The sequence below is a fragment of the Alligator sinensis genome, unplaced genomic scaffold, assembly GCF_000455745.1.
Source record: "Alligator sinensis unplaced genomic scaffold, ASM45574v1 scaffold277_1, whole genome shotgun sequence".
Taxonomy (NCBI): domain Eukaryota; kingdom Metazoa; phylum Chordata; order Crocodylia; family Alligatoridae; genus Alligator; species Alligator sinensis.
The window spans coordinates 1247198-1252756 of record NW_005841899.1 but is presented as its reverse complement, the minus strand read 5'-3'; positions in this window follow the sequence as shown (position 1 = coordinate 1252756).

Below are 5559 nucleotides of genomic sequence, written 5' to 3'. Positions count from 1 at the left end.
GTTTACTGGAGACTACACTGGGAATTTCAAGGAAAGCAAGACTGGGAAAATACAGATGGGGTTTGAAAATGAACCAAGAAACTAAAGTTTGTGGTCTCTGACATGGCATCTAATAATCAGACATGTAATCATCAAACCAGAAGAGAACGGTGGTTACTCTCAGACCTTAAGAGTTGTCACGCCACATTAAAACCAAAAAGTTAGTCTTTGCCATTGTAATCAGATAATATAAGGTGGGAACTTACTGTAATACTATAGTTTAAACCAATTTACATACCACCTGATGGGTTTTGGTGTTACTTGAATGCTGAGGTGAAATCATACGTGGATAATAAATTATCCAGGTGAAGCTAAAATTTTTATTTTCAAGCCAGGAGTATGAAAGCAGGATTATATTGTACTGTAATGTTGTTGTTGTAGTATCACAAATTTAATGTAGTTTAATCCAACAATTAAAAGGTTGGTTATTTGGAAAAATGCCCCCTACGTTCTCCCTACAATGAAGCAATTAAGCATATGTGTGGATGAACTTAGTCTTCATTTCAATGGGACTAGGCGTGTGCTTAAAGTCATATATATGCTTATATGCTCTGTTGGACTGGTGTGTAATGCTGCAGGCTTACCACGTTTCAACTGATTTTAAAGACAGTATCTTTTGTCTGATATTTGACACCACTTTGTTTATCTTGCTCATGCTCCTTTGTCACTTCCTTTCACAAAGTTTAACACAATTTAAAGCCAGGAAAAAACCCATAAAAACACTAGATCATTGAGTCTGATTTCCTGTATAATACGGGCAGTTATGTTTCCTCAGCTGCTTCTGAACTGAACCCAGTGACTTTTGTTAAAGCAGAACACTTGGGTCCTCAAGATCATCAGTAATCCCTCACAGTCAAGGATGATTGTCTTCCACGATTGCCTTATCTGTGGGTCCAAAGATGGGTGACAAGGCCAATCTGGGATCAGTAGGGTCTATTGCAACTCGGGCATGTGTTTCTGTGTGGGGTGGATGGCTCTGGATTCTTGGTTCGGTACCCGACGTTGTTTCTGCTGTTCCTGCCTTTCCATCTCTTGTTACCGTTGTAAGCTGTCAAAGTACTGAGATCCTTGCAGAAGATGTTTCCTCCACTTGGTGTGGTCCCCCACAAGTTGATGTTGATGTTGAATTTTTTAAGTTGGCCTTGAGGACATCCTTGAAGTGCTTTCTCTGCCCTCTTTCTGAGTATTCACCTTGACTGAGCTGGGAGAATAAAACTTGCTTCAAGAGTCTGGAGTCAGACATCTGGATGATGTGGCTAGTCCAGCGAAGTTGATGTCAGATGATCATCACCTTGATCATCCTGGTGTTTGCTTGCAAGGGGATGTTAACATTGGTGCATCTGTCTTCCAACTGGATTTGAAGGATCCTCCACAAGCAGTGTTGACAGTACTTCTCCAGCAACTGGAGGTGTCTCCTGCATGTTTTCCACGTCTCAGCTCCATATACAGTAAGGTGGGGATCATGGCTGCTTGATAAACTATGAGCTTGGTTTTGAATCTGTTGCAGTCTTTGATCACCCATTTCCTCAAGCGTCTGAAGGCTGCACGTGAGCATTTGAGGCAACATTGGATTTCTTCGTTGATGGCAGCCTTCTGCTAAACTCCTATTATGGTGCCACAGACAGGACACATCTACACAAGACATTTACTGTGGAGTTGCCCCAACTAGCTCTGCAGTAAAGTCTCAGTGTCTACACATGTGGCCCTATTAGACTGCAGTAAACTAATAAATGCCGCCACAGGTTAGGACTTGTAAACACAAGCATATGGCAGCATTATTTAGTGCACCACAACGCATGTGTAGTCACTGAGTTGGAGCTGACCTAGGCTTGGCAGCCTGTCCTCCCCCCTGGACCCTTTGCTATCTGGGGCTGCTCCAACCCAGCTCAACATGGCAGTCCTTGGCAAACGTGTACGCGGCATGCTTGGGAGTGATAAATTCCAGTGCAAATTGCCTCAGAGTTTATTGCATCATGCTAACTGCATGTGTAGATGTGCCGACAGAGGACAAGAGAGACTGAGATACCACCAGTGCCCAAGGCCTTTCCAGGGCCAGGGGGTTGATTAGATGACATGGACTTAGATTATCACAGCAGGTGATCTGTACCTGTGCTACTGAGGGAGATGCAAAATTCCCATGTTCCCTGGTGAGAAAGTCCTTCCTAATCCCAGATCTGGCAGTGAGTTTAACCATGAGCCTATGAGCAGGATGAACAAAGGCAGGTATCTAAGAAAGAGGTTTCTCTCTGCCACCTCATAGCAAGGACACAGATAGGTTTTTCTAGAGGTGGGGCAACATTTGAAGCAACCCCCCAACAAACATGGGGCTCTGTGAGGCAGTGCACTGCCATGGGGTGTGCCCTGGGCTGGGGGAGCAACTTTGCAGAGGTGGTGTTATGTGGGGACCTGGAGTAGTTTGGTAGCCACTGAGGAACTGTCCCTCTTGTCATCTCTACCTCCTGCTTCAGGGTACTGTTCACTCCAGCTGTCACCAATCTCTACATTCAATTTTAATAATATTGCTGTTTATATTTGACTTCTATTTCTCTCCCCTTCATTCTCTGCCTTTTCCTCACTTTCTGCTACGACATCATTACCTTCTGCCTGCATATAGCTTTCTTAATTTCAGGATATCCTAAAAAATATCCAATGAATTCATACGGAGAGAATGCTTTATCAAAATGTCACTGCCTTTTCCATTATGATATCATATGTTATATGATGATATAACCCAGGACTTTGACTAGGGTTGTGCTTTCTTACCTATTTCAGGACTGTGGTTATGTCTCAATAACAATAAAAAGTCAATTTCTTCACATAGCCAACAGCTCTGAAGCCTAGCTATTGCCTAAACAATGCAAAGGAAGTTTAGCCAATACTGTAAATACTGAAACGGCCGTATCTGAGTCACATAGGCAGGATTTTAAGGAAACTTCCTGGTTGTGTCTGTGTGTAAGTGGTACTATTTATATGCATTCTTCAGAGACAATCGGAGGTCCGACACTGCCCTTGCAACTATTTCACTGAAATTCTTATTCCTATCTTCTTCTCTTGACTAATGTGACTCCTTCCTTTATGTACTTCCTAAGTCCCAAATTCCAAACTTAGTGACTTGTACGTATTTGGGAATTTATCATTCCTTTAAAGTTCAAAAGTCACAAAAATCTACTTGTAATCTTCAAGTTCTCTTGACACACTGATTTCTTGAGCTGTGCAACTTCATCTCTACAAGGCTTGTTCTCTTCAGTTGATTCTCTGTGTTGCTTAAATTTAGTTCCAGACTTTCTTTGGTCCCCATCCGTATCGCCTTAGAATAGGCACCACACCCAGTGCGCCACCACCATCATTATTTTTGTCATGTTGTTCTTAGCTGCCCTCTTGTCATTTCCCCGTTATCTCAAGCTCCATCATTTTCCCTGGTTTGTAACCCTTTCTCTAGCTGAGCTAGAAAACCCCATTCAGAGCACTTTGCCTTCCATAATTTTAGTCCTTTTTCCTGAAATTTGACAAATGTACCTTTTGTATCATGAGGTACCACATTTACAGTGGACACCTACAACCTGTTGTAATCTAGATAGAGAGAGGTATCAGGTATGTAATCTAGCTAGAGAGAGGTATCGGGGCTGGTCCTGCTTTGAGCAGGGGGTTGGATGAGATAACTTCCTTTGGTCCCTCCTAACCCTAATTTTCTATTCTATGAGGTAGTTGGTGCCTTTGCCCTTTGCAAGGCCATTCGTAGTGTCTGACAAAGTTGGTTGCAGCCTATGAAAGCTCATGCCTCTCTCAATTAGTTAGTCTATAAGGTGCCACTCTGTCCAGCTGTAACCTGGAACACTTGTATTTGCATTTATTGACTATGATCTGACAGTTTTCTGTGATTTTCTATGCACATCAAAACAATGTTTAGGGTTTCTTTATAAAGAGCATTAGGATTTAAAAGTATACTGTAGTTTCCTGTGTACTACATTGGTCAGATAACTTTTTTTTGTATTAACTTCTACATGGGAATAAAAGTCAGGCATCCAGCAAAGCAACCTGACTGGCAAATATTTCACTTTACATAACTCTTAATTACTCATCACTGTTCAGCAAAATGGGCTGGGAGCCCTCCATGTTGCCAGGTTTCCCCCCAACTTTTGATGAAAACATTTAACAAAGTATCTATGTAGAAAGAATATTTTTCTGAATATTTCAAATGACCATTATTCTATTCAGTTGTGTCATCAGGGAGTCATTTACCAAAATAAATACATTGCCTCTCCAGAAATAGAAAAGGTTAACAGCCATGCTCCCCTCCACCCCCAATAGAGCAAATTTCCATGATACAATCTATCAGTTTGCCCTAGGCCATGAATGTGCCCCCTCCCAAATTACAATCAAGGGAAAGACCCTGGCAGCTGAGCACTCCCTCTCCCTTGGCAGGGGTGCTGAGCTAGGAGGAACGGGTTGCTGACCAACCTCAATGGTGCAGCAGCCTCAGTTAAGTGGTAACCTGATTTGAAGTAAAGCATCTTGCTCTCAAAGCAGAGAAGAGAGTGCTGAAGAAGAAAAAGGAGGAGAATCCAAGCTTGCTGCCTACTTTTCCTAGCGGAAAGACCCTCAACTTCTGTGGATGGGTCTGTGCAGAGCTGGACACAAGCATGGGCAAACCGGCCTGGACAGAAAGGGGCCCCAAAAATGGCAATTAAAAAAATTATTATTATCACTATCTCTGGTGAAGGGGGGCCCGATGCAAAAAGTTTGCCCGGAGCCAACAGGAGTCTAGGTACGGTGTTGGTCCGTGACTCCAGTCACCTTAAGAGCCAACAATGAGCAGGAGCAGGGCTCATTCTCCAATGCAGAGATTGCCCATGACCATCCTGGCAACTCTTCCTCCCTCTCTACTCTGTGCACAAGAAACTGTAGGCATTGATATCCCGCCCAGGTGCGGAGGTCTGTATACTTCAGGCCCTCTTGCCTCCTGATCTTGCCCCTGTATTTTCAGCCTCTTGAAGGCTCAGCTCAAGCGTAGCGACTTCTTCACCTGGCAGTGGGACTACCACGTATCTGCATCCAAGAAGGCAGATTTCCCAAACCGCCCCGCGGGAGAACTGCTCTTCAGTACCGGCCGAGCTGCAGAGGCTTTAAGCCCAGTTTATGGAAACCGGAGTCTCCTCCCTCACTTGCTCCACGGGCAAGCAAAACTCGGGCACATCCAGGACCTGCACGGAGGATGCCCATTGAAGGTTTTGGAAACATCTGAAGCCCCAAGTGCAGGTGGAGGATGTTTGCCCGTAGTAGGGCCACTTCTGCTTGTGGATTTGGCATTAGTTTGGCCTCATTTGGCCTTGGATACAATGATATATACACACAAAAAAATGATCTGAAGCCTCTGGTGGCACACAGACCCCTTCTCCCCCCCTTCTCCAAAGCTACACGCGAGAGCACCGTCCTCCACGTGGCCAAGGTGGTGCCTGGGGGGGTGCGCAGGGGCTGCCCCGGGCTGTCCCTGCAGACAAAGGGAGCCCGGGCTGTCCCCTG